An 11,951-nucleotide genomic window follows, 5' to 3' on the forward strand; every position below is an offset into this window, starting at 1 on the left:
GATAAAAGCACTAATTAAATCCCTGTGTAGATAGTTGACATTTGGCATGACAGACTTACACTGTATTATTTTGGCTAAAAGTGGACCTTTTGCATAACATGGTAACAATGCTAAAATTTCATTTTCTGATAGGCTAGTTTCACATTTTAGTTTTAACAAAGTTTTCAAAAAGTTTATTAGCTCAGGTACTACTAAGCCATTTGTTACTGTAAAATTTTGTAAAATAATGTTCTACAGGGTTGTTTAACTTATTAAACATATTTATACCAGACATAGGTTGACTAATACAATCATTGTTTTGCATTATAAATAGGCATTATAGGCAAAAGTGGGGGTACTGGCATTAGGCTGTGATATTGTTGGTGGTTGTTGTACAGAAATAGGGGCCTATTTGTTCTTTCACTGCCTGTTCCATAGCCTCATCTTGTTCTAATGATTCATTTAAAATTGGCTTCTAACACTTTAAGCTGTTTCTAGGTTCACTGTAGGTAGCAAGTTTTTAGCTAATTGTTGTTCAACATTTACTAGCCTACACTTTAAAGCTGATAAAGTTTCACTATGTACAGAACTTAGTTCTAGCTGGTTGTCTAAAAATAAACGGTTTATTAAATGTTTACACTTTTCTTGGAATTTGGTGATTTCTAAAGGTGAACTAGCACTGTTCAATTCACTGCACCCATGTTCTAATAATATCACTTTTTTCACTGAGAAGTTTTACTTCCTGATTGTGGTCTATTTTTAATAGGCTACTAGGAGTAGGTAAAATATTGTTTCTCAAACACTGTCTTAAGGACTTTCTGAGTTCATTTACTGTACTGTCACTATTTAATCTAATACCTCTAGATATCAGTTAAATACCAACTCATCTTTAGACAAATATTCTATTTTAATGGCAGGCATTGTGGCGTTTTCACTCAGTTTCACCCAGTTGATGGCAGAGTAGGCACATCAATAGCAGAGTTGCGCAATAAAATTGTGTACCGTATGACGATAACACATGGGGGTGGTGACTTCTGAGGTCGTAGTAATAAATACTAGAAATACAAAGTTTACTTATAAGTTCAGTTTAATTACGAAAACTTAAAAGCACCACTTTTAGATGGTAAAGGAAAAGTTATGTAATGCCACGTTGCTGCCAATTAGAATATAATAACTAAAAAGTATATCTTCTAGGTGGGCCTAAAATATCCAATGTTCTATTGAATTATGCGTACGACGTTTTACTTTACAAAACAATAATATTTCACTTCCCCTTCGCAATAGGGTAGACTCACAACCCGGGTGTCGGCGTCTTGGCACGAGACATTGAAGCTGTAGTCTAAGAACGGTTATTTCTAGAAGAGGAGTAGAGTTGGGAAGTGGTAGCCATCTATTCAAACAACACGTGAGATACATCAGCTACGTAAACTCGCGGACAAAGCGCGCGAGGTCAGATCGGTTTACGTAGTTGGGCTGCTACAAAGGGTTAGAAGAAAAAATTCATACGCGTGCCAATTTAGGTAGTTACTCCGCCCAATAATTTAGTTCCGGAACATTGGATGTAAAATAATATTATATTATACTGGCTGATTAGGTTGCGAAATTTACATTGTATGAAATTTAATTAACTAATTTACGGTACAACCTCGATCATATTAAACTATTCATCGTCTAACTCCTCACACTTTACTTAACTGTACATTCAAAAACCACTACACTAATATTAACATTTTTGAGAAATTTGTGTCAACTGCATGTGTCAACACAATTTTTACTTAACTTCTGGCCCTCTTAACCACAAACAGAAACATTAACGCTGCATAGACGTAATATATGTATTAAATACCGACTTCTATAGTTAGAAAATTACTATACTGTTAAAAATTAATATAATAAATTATACATTTCTTGTTTTAAGCTTCTCATTGACGATGGAAGGTTTTAAAGGATAACAGGATTTTGGACGTTTCCCATCGTTATATGTTACAAAAGGTTAACGTACCTTCTACTTATCCTTTTAAAATCCTTTCCAATCATAAGTATCCTTAATACCTATCCTACTTATCCTAAGTTATCATTTCACGTCATAAATGTTTAATTAAGAACATTACGCACTTCTAAATTAGTATTCCTCCACTATTCTAAAATAGTTCAAGTGTTTCTATAATCGTTAGAGCTGTTAGAGTGTGGGGTTTTTCACTGAACGTATTTCTTCCATTACTACTTATAGGCACTGCTTCACTCTCCAACTTCAATGATCCTAAACCCTGATCTTTAAATTTGAACTCCAATTGTTATAAAATTCATCATACGATTTGAATATCTTCCAAGGAATATCACTTATCGCAGGTGTTTGGTACGCCTTTAAAACGGTATATGACTATGACGCACCTGTTATTAAGCATAAACCTGCATGCAAAGCCGCAGGAACTGCCAATGCCTACATCTTAAATCCGAAAAATCTAGGAGTAATAAAATTATTTACTTTGTCGAATACATTTTCGTTGTCTAGAAGTATGAAGTAAGATTTCAGAAACTTTATAGTAACAAAATATTTCTTAATGTCGCATTCTCAGCAGTCGTTGCCAAAGTAACGTTGGCTTTGATTACTTTCGTTTCCTTAAGACGAATTTTATACTAAAGTATTTTTATCAATGAAGAAAAACTAATTGGCTGACAGTTAACTAGCACTTATATAACCACAATAAAGTCTACATACCTGTACATCAGGTACATTCTATAAAAGTGTGTGTACAACACATGAACTTTTCCATAAACATGTTATGGCATTAGCATACGTTTTAACTTTGTTTTACATTTTTATGTATATAAGATATTATAGTACTGGGAAATCTGCTAAGCTACTGTATTATCACCTACAAAAAAGTACATTGTTTGCTGTTGTCAAACAATAGTGGGTTTATGGTAACGAAATGACGGTCTCTTGTAACAACAAAGCCGATTACAACAGTCTGAGCTGATTGGCAGCATCATACTGGTCTTAGCCAAGCGTGGGACCGTCGCTTGTCCCTCAGCTCTTGTCTGAGAAGATCAAATAGTCTAATACAATCTAGCGTTACTCTTATTTAAAAGGTATTAATATTCTTAGATATCTATTAGTATAGGCGTACATATCTATTGACTTTGGAACGTGACTGCAATACCGCGTAATTCTTAAATAACGATAACAGTACGCTTAAAAATGTTATGATGTTTTATAATGACGGAATTGCATATAATGACATTTCCTCAATAACCCACTGTTATTTCAAAAGTTTATATAATTTAAAATGAAAAAAATCAAGATTTATTTCAAACGTTAAGCCCATTCATTTCAATTAAAAGCTTTTGGATTTAAAAGTATCTTGTAGAAAAAAATGCCTTCAGCTTATTAAGTAGTAGTTTTCTTGTAGCTAATGTTATATTGTAACCAAAACGTTTAAAAACGCGGGTTATCAGTGGCATATAGAACCAGCAACAAATTGCAGAACAAATTTAAATCAGATATTTATTCCAGTTCATGTGTTTATAGATTGAAATACCTGTGAACAATTGTATGTAGTTTAAACGGAAAGATCATTTGAAACCAGCTTTAAAGAGCACATTTAAGCCCTTAATAAAACGTACAGACAGTCTAAATTCGCTGAGCACCTAAATAATTACAAATATTCTTATACATGTGTGGCAGATAATATAAAAATATTCAATCATTGCCACAAGGTACATAGATTGAATAGATGACAATACATAGAAATATATAAAGGCAATAGTAACAGTATGTACAAGTAATAAATATATCTTTAATGAAAGAATCGGCGCCAGTAACCACGCCATTTATAACAGAACTTCAATAATACCAAACAAAGCGTTAAAAACGGGTTTTCACAACAGGATACGATTCTACCAAACGCTGTACTTCATCACCACTTAATTATCTAGGGTCTTTATTGGGTCTAGCATCCGCAATCAATAACGCTTAGCGCAAAAAACCAATTAAAATAATGACAGCTCAACCAGGTTGGAGGGCCAATGTACACCAATATAATGTCGATTCTGTTAGATTTTTTTAAATTTTGATGAAGGTTCTCAATCACGCTATCTTATATGTAAATTTCGCAGATAAACTAACATTGAGATTGGAGAAGAAACTTTTGTTTTCGTTGAAAATAAGAATCTCTGGCCCTAGAATTCGCTGCGGAAAGTAATCGTATGGTGTAATATTTTCCATAAATAACTCATAGTAAAATATAGCTTCCGCTATATCGTCTTAATTGATAAGAAAATTATGTTGCGGGTTAAGTGAAAAATGTTCAAGCATTTTATAAAACCAAAGGATCATAAAATTTATCTTTATTATAAATAGTGTTTACTTATTGAAAACTTTTGTTTGTTAAATCTCTACATAGTATTTAGTTTCTTGATATAAGTGTTTATTCTGTGTTTCTCTCATTGAAGAGGCTTCTCTCATTCCTATCCATATTACCAATGTAAAAATTATAAAAAGTATATGTATGAATGTTTTTATTAATGACATTTTTGCATTGTCATCCAGTTCTAAATTATGTTCAATATTTCAGGTTTCTAAATCTTCAGGAACTTGGTTTAAAATCGATAAAATGGTACGTAACAGTTGTAGAATCGAAAGTGAAGTAGTAAAAAACTAATTTGGTAAAACGTTTATCAAATCATTCAATTACTTACTAAATGTAAGTTTTAGTACATTTCAGATCATTTAAGAGAATTATTGAGACTTCTATTTCTTCAACCAATCACCATCACTGTTTAATTATTTTATGGGGTTTTCCTGCATAGACGTCTTTAATAACTTTTCAGCTTTCTCATCTTGTACCTCATCATACACTATTATAGTGTGCTATGCACTGTCCAGGACAAACTGCCTTATTTAAAATGCCAATAAAACAACCAAATCAGCTATTGCTTCATGCACCAACAATTTTAATTTTAATTTATAACGTTTTAAGCTTTCTAGTCAAAATTAGTTTAATGAGGGATTTTTTAAAAATTTGGTATGCCTTCATGGAGACATCCTTTCATTCTTTTGGTATTTAAAAATTCACAAAACTATAAGTTTAATTTTACCTTGGCGATCGAGGGAAGGTGGTGGAGTATTGATATACCTGTCTTTTTTAATCTATTCCAGCTTGTGAAGCCTTTTGTCATAGTTAGTGAACAGGTTGCTTTTCTTATTGGAAACAGATGACAAACAATAATAATTTTGAATCTATATTACTGCATCTTTTGGTCAGAGTGCTTTAAATGGAGTGCGCCACAATTAAGTTATTTAGCTAATTTAAATTATGAATTAAAATTATTTTGAAAATAGAATGTTTTAACTATTGTTAATACAAAATCATCGGTGGAGCTGTTAATTGAGTTACTCTCTCAATAATACTAATTTATAGCAAGAGTTAAACCAGAATGATTAATTACATACTCCTCTAATCAATTTGAAGATCTTGTTTTTTACATTTTTTTAAATTAAACTGGTGTTATATAAAATAAGCGAAGTCAACCAATAGTATTAATAAATGTAAATGCGGGTTAAGTGAAAAATGTTCAAGCATTTTATAAAACCAAAGGATCATAAAATTTATCTTTATTATAAATAGTGTTTACTTATTGAAAACTTTTGTTTGTTAAATCTCTACATAGTATTTAGTTTCTTGATATAAGTGTTTATTCTGTGTTTCTCTCATTGAAGAGGCTTCTTTCATTCCTATCCATATTACCAATGTAAAAATTATAAAAAGTATATGTATGAATGTTTTTATTAATGACATTTTTGCATTGTCATCCAGTTCTAAATTATGTTCAATATTTCAGGTTTCAAAATCTTCAGGAACTTGGTTTAAAATCGATAAAATGGTACGTAACAGTTGTAGAATCGAAAGTGAAGTAGTAAAAAACTAATTTGGTAAAACGTTTATCAAATCATTCAATTACTTACTAAATGTAAGTTTTAGTACATTTCAGATCATTTAAGAGAATTATTGAGACTTCTATTTCTTCAACCAATCACCATCACTGTTTAATTATTTTATGGGGTTTTCCTGCATAGACGTTTTAATAACTTTTCAGCTTTCTCATCTTGTACCTCATCGTACACTATTATAGTGTGCTATGCACTGTCCAGGACAAACTGCCTTATTTAAAATGCCAATAAAACAACCAAATCAGCTATTGCTTCATGCACCAACAAGTTTAATTTTAATTTATAACGTTTTTAAGCTTTCTAGTCAAAATTAGTTTAATGAGGGATTTTTTAAAAATTTGGTATTCCTTCATGGAGACATCCTTTCATTCTTTTGGTATTTAAAAATTCACAAAACTATAAGTTTAATTTTACCTTGGCGATCGAGGGAAGGTGGTGGAGTATTGATATACCTGTCTTTTTTAATCTATTCCAGCTTGTGAAGCCTTTTGTCATAGTTAGTGAACAGGTTGCTTTTCTTATTGGAAACAGATGACAAACAATAATAATTTTGAATCTATATTACTGCATCTTTTGGTCAGAGTGCTTTAAATGGAGTGCGCCACAATTAAGTTATTTAGCTAATTTAAATTATGAATTAAAATTATTTTGAAAATAGAATGTTTTAACTATTGTTAATACAAAATCATCGGTGGAGCTGTTAATTGAGTTACTCTCTCAATAATACTAATTTATAGCAAGAGTTAAACCAGAATGATTAATTACATACTCCTCTAATCAATTTGAAGATCTTGTTTTTTACATTTTTTTTTAATTAAACTGGTGTTATATAAAATAAGCGAAGTCAACCAATAGTATTAATAAATGTAATTTTTATTCAATAAACTGGAGAATGCAATGCTGGTTATCACTGACTACTCAACATGCAAGTTGGATTGCTCGAGTATTAGATTCCGGTACAATCAAAGGAATTATAGGGTTTACTACAGAGATTCTGGATTTTCTTATTTCTAGAAGGACTTACTTTTGGATTAGTAAGTGTACAGTTAAAAGTTACTTCTATTAAACGAGACAAAGTAAAGATCTAAAAAAACTCTGAAAAAAAGACTAAAGGTTGGTTTATTTATAAAATATGTCAATACATGTTACATAGGTGGGAAGTTTTCCATTGTTTAAGGCACAAAAAAATGATTAAAAACAGATTTATTACGGGTTTTTAAAGATGAAGTATGTTCTGTTTCATACAGTATGTTTATCAAGTTCCCTGATATTGCAAGATGTCTTCAGGAACCCCTTAAAATACTATTTGACCATCTAGTAAAATAAATTGTATATCAACTTTATCCTTCTCTTTTCTAATAGTCTAAGGAACATCCCCTGTCATAATTTGGGGTTACCTGTTATAGATGCTGTATTGACCACAATATTAATTCATATATTTATATTTGGTTACCATAACGATAACTAAGGCACATATACGAGTACAAATAATAGCTAGTTACAATGTCATTATCTTGTGGTACTATAAACTATACAACATGCTTATATTAATCCTAATAATATTATAAATGCGAAAGTGTATTTGTTTGTTTGTTTGGTTTCACGCTTAAAATATACAACTGATTGTACTGAAATTTTACATGAACATTCTTGCGGTTCCTGCGATGAATATAGACCCATTGTTATTTCAAAAATTCCTCCGGGATACACCTCACTGGTCTTTGAAGTAGCAAAATGTTCCATCTTGGTCTCTAAAGTTTTGTAATATTAACTAATGAAACTAAATGTGTAATATAATGAGCCTGTCAAATTTAATCAACTGTTCTTACTTATCATTGTTTATTATTTTCATTTTCTTACATTTATAGTAAGTACATTTTCTACAAATTAACTATAGTTTTTAATTCCATTATAGATTTCAGTGATTAGGTAAGTACTCATCAACCTCTGAAAATGTCCTAAAAAATAAGAAGGTCAGAATTTGACTCCGAAACCGCCTTTGAATTCGGACATGCAAGAACTATGCTAGATGAAATTTCGTTAGAAAAGTATTTCTTATAAAGTTACTATATATAACCCATCTTAGTTGTATTTGACAGAAGTTCTCTGATCGGTGAAATATTTTCTTGAGCGGAAAAAAGAGGAAACAAACATTATGGAATAAAACATGCAAAATACGAAGTAAATTACAATGGCCATAATTATAAACTTTTTGACGTATTTTCTTGATCTTGGAAACAATGCAAACTCAAAATTGCCATAGGAAATATAATTCACTCGAACTAGCACTGGTCATATACGTGCAACGCCTACTAAATTTGCGCTCCAAGCAGCGAATAACTCCTAGTAGTGTAATATAAGAGACAATGTAGTCTCATTTTTACTATACTTTTATAGACTGTTATGAAATCTATCTAAGTTGTCTTTTGACAAAAGTAGGCTTCTCATAGCTGTGTATGTATACATATTTTCTTGATCGAGAGAGAGACAAAATCAGCTCTAGAATAAAAAATACTAAGACTGGAGTAAATTAAAATGACTATAAGTATACACTTTTTTACATATTTTCCTGATCATGGGAGGATGTTAAACACACCACTGGCGTTGGAAATATAATTAACTCGAACTAGAAGTGCTCATAGAGATGCAAAACCTACGAAATTGCGTGCGAAGACGCAGGTAACTGCTAGTCATACAAATATACAATTTAAGATATTCTTCACATTTATTACATCAATTTTAAATATTTGTTTTATTTTTAATAAACCTCATGTCAAAGTAAAATTACTGTATGAATCCAACTCGAAAAATCTATACTGTACAAGATTACTACAGTAGGCAATTATATGTTATTCATTACTTATAATATAATTAATTTATCAAGAATAAAGTTCTAGTTTGGTTCAAATAATATTCTAACCTTTGTATATAATATATTAAAAACAATTCTGGTGATAGATCAAGCATATACGATTGAATAGCACGAGAGCTAACTTACCATACTGCTATGATAAAGTGTTAGGGGTAACAGCTTGGCAACAGCTTGAACATTTCCACTCCAATCAGGCCCCATATTTTATTTAACCAACTACATAAACTTATTGAGACATAGACACATTGTGATGACAGATTTCTTATTATCTACAAGATAACCTTGAAACCTAAATATTGACAAGTATTAGGACGGTCATTCAAATCATCCAACACACATAAATTATAATTTGAATAATAAAAACCAAAATATAAACACAATCTCTGAGGATATTGAAAGTCACTGCAAGAAATATTTATCCCTGTAATTATACTTTGTAAAACTTAATATAACAGCATAATTTTAAATTCCGCCTTTGACATGAATGAAGGTCACTGCAACAATCCTTTATCCCTTAAAATATACTTTATAAAACTTAATATAACAACATAATTTTAAATTCCGTCTTTGACATGAATGAAGGCCACTAAAGAAACCTTTATCCCTGCAAATATACTTTGTAAAACTTAATATATCAGTTTAATTTTCATTGCTATATTTGACATGTAGGAAAATCGCTTCAAGAAGCGCCTATCTCTACAGTATACTCTGTCTTCTTGATCCAAATCATTTCCTAACAATTTATCATACTGAAGTCACCTAGTTCAAGGATTCACTATAATAACTAGAATCGCAAACTCAGTAACCTACGTTGAATAATCTGGAACTGTTTGACGAATGATAAAATGTCTTATATTATAACTGAAGTCTAACATATGAGTATAGAAATTTAAAAAATCAGTAATCTACATTAAATTATCTGAAGTGTATGAAAAATTATAAAATTTATTGTACTATAACTCACGTCTGTCGTCTAAACTTTTACCAATTACAAACTCAGTAATATATTCTGTTGCTCTGCTCCAAGATATATTTAATATAAACCTCAACTCGTGCACATCAGGCAACATCCTTGAATAAGAAATTAGATTTTCTTACCATCTCGGAGAGAAGTCATGTCTGTATCTAAATAAAATATTACTTCTGCACCTTATCTTGGCTTCTTGCTCTTGTCTCATATCAGTGACCTCTACGAAGATGATACATATTGATCTAATACTATAAGGAATTGAGATGTTTGTTGTAGTTTCCTATATTTCTTTCTATCGTAGTGTTGAAATCGCTTAATCATTGTTTAGGCTTCATTCTACTCATGTAATAAACCGACGTATGTAAAATATGCAACTAATAACAAATAACCTACCACGCTTTCTTTTACAAACTACTCCATATTACCTACCTATTCGATTAAACACTCCATGATAAATACTTTTAAGATTTCTACACTAGAATCGAGTAGTAATTATTATTAACTTTTGATAAATCAGCATGCATTTTCTTACAAGCATGATTCAGTTAATATATCAATATTATTGGATTTAAAAATAAATTCCAGGTATTTGGAAGATATGCTGTTTATAAATATATAATCTCATGGATATAAATAACTATTACTTGTGTAACTCGTTTATTACGTATAATCGTTAATTACACACAGGAGTTTTGATTTTCATTACATTTTTATAGGCTGGTTCCATGCAACAAATGTTAATGTTAATGAAAAGGTATGTTGAAATTAATCAGGGAATTCCCGGAATTATTGAATTCCCGCTCACTATTGTTCTTTATCTTAATTCAATTAAACATATAGTATATAACATAATCATATTATTTGAACTAAAACGTTAAGTTTAAAAGTTTAATGTTATGAATATTTTTGTAAATTTCGGACTTCTAGGCATTCCGATTCACTTGTAAATGAAACTGTTTATGACTACCCGGTAATGCTCCGAGTTGAGATAGCATCCTTATCCTTAAATCATCACGAATGTTGATGTTGTAAATATATTTCGTGTATTACACGTAAATTTTTGGCCTCAAAATACTGGTCAATAGGTAAGCTCGGTGCACTCTTTCCAGTTGATATAAATTGTTTTTATATTTCACATTCCTCCTTACATAAACTGGTTTCTATCTTCTACTCTATTAATTAAAACCAATCGATTAAAAATAGAGCCATCACGGATTATATTTAAACCAAAAAATCAGATTTGTAAAGTATGATTTAATTTAGCATTAATATTGAGTATCAAACTAATTTCAACAATAAAAAGAATATTAAATTCTGAAATCAACAAAGGAACGTTTATCAAAATTAGAGGTTAAAAAATAACCGAATAAAGAAGTTTTATATTTAACTTGATTTACGATGCCAATTATGATGGGTGGGGTTTTGCGGTTATCTTTGTCTGCCCAAGCAGCTCTTATTAAATGGACCACGAATGCACAAAACTGTGCAGGCGTGAGTAAGTTAGAAATTAACTCATCAAACTCATTTTATTACTATTTCAATGAAATAATATACAATTTTCCTAATGTTACTTCTAAATGTGATATTGTGCTGTTACGCACAGTTTGGTTTCTTTAAAGCTTGGATATCAATAACAAACATGATGTAATATGTATAACTATTTATTAATTTTATAATTATTGTCAATATTAAAAATATATTGATAGTTTAATTTCATATTTAGAGAATTTACTGGACACAAAAATACTTTTACTGATCTATAACCCTTTCATAGAAAAGAAATTTAATCCATTGACTTCTGTTGTTCGTGAAACAAATCTGATTTGTTATGAAACATTTTGAGTTATAGATCAGTAAATGTATTTTTGTGTCCAGTAAATTCTCTAAATATGAAATTAAACTATCAATATATTTTTAATATTGATGAATTTAAATGTAATGAATTTAAATAACGTGATTGTAGATGAACTCATTAATAATTTTTTAACTTCTATTACACTCTATGTTACGGCTCAAAAGTAAAAAAGTAATTTAAATTTTCGTAGGCTTTGAAATACGTTTGGAAAACGTATATTAAAACTCCTTATACCTTAAAATACTCGTTAGATAGACGTGGTTGTTTTTTAATCACATATTATTGATTTGTGCCGTGAAAGCTAGAATTTTCTACGTAAGAA

The sequence above is a fragment of the Homalodisca vitripennis genome, chromosome 1 (assembly GCF_021130785.1).
Source record: "Homalodisca vitripennis isolate AUS2020 chromosome 1, UT_GWSS_2.1, whole genome shotgun sequence".
Lineage (NCBI taxonomy): Eukaryota > Metazoa > Arthropoda > Insecta > Hemiptera > Cicadellidae > Homalodisca > Homalodisca vitripennis.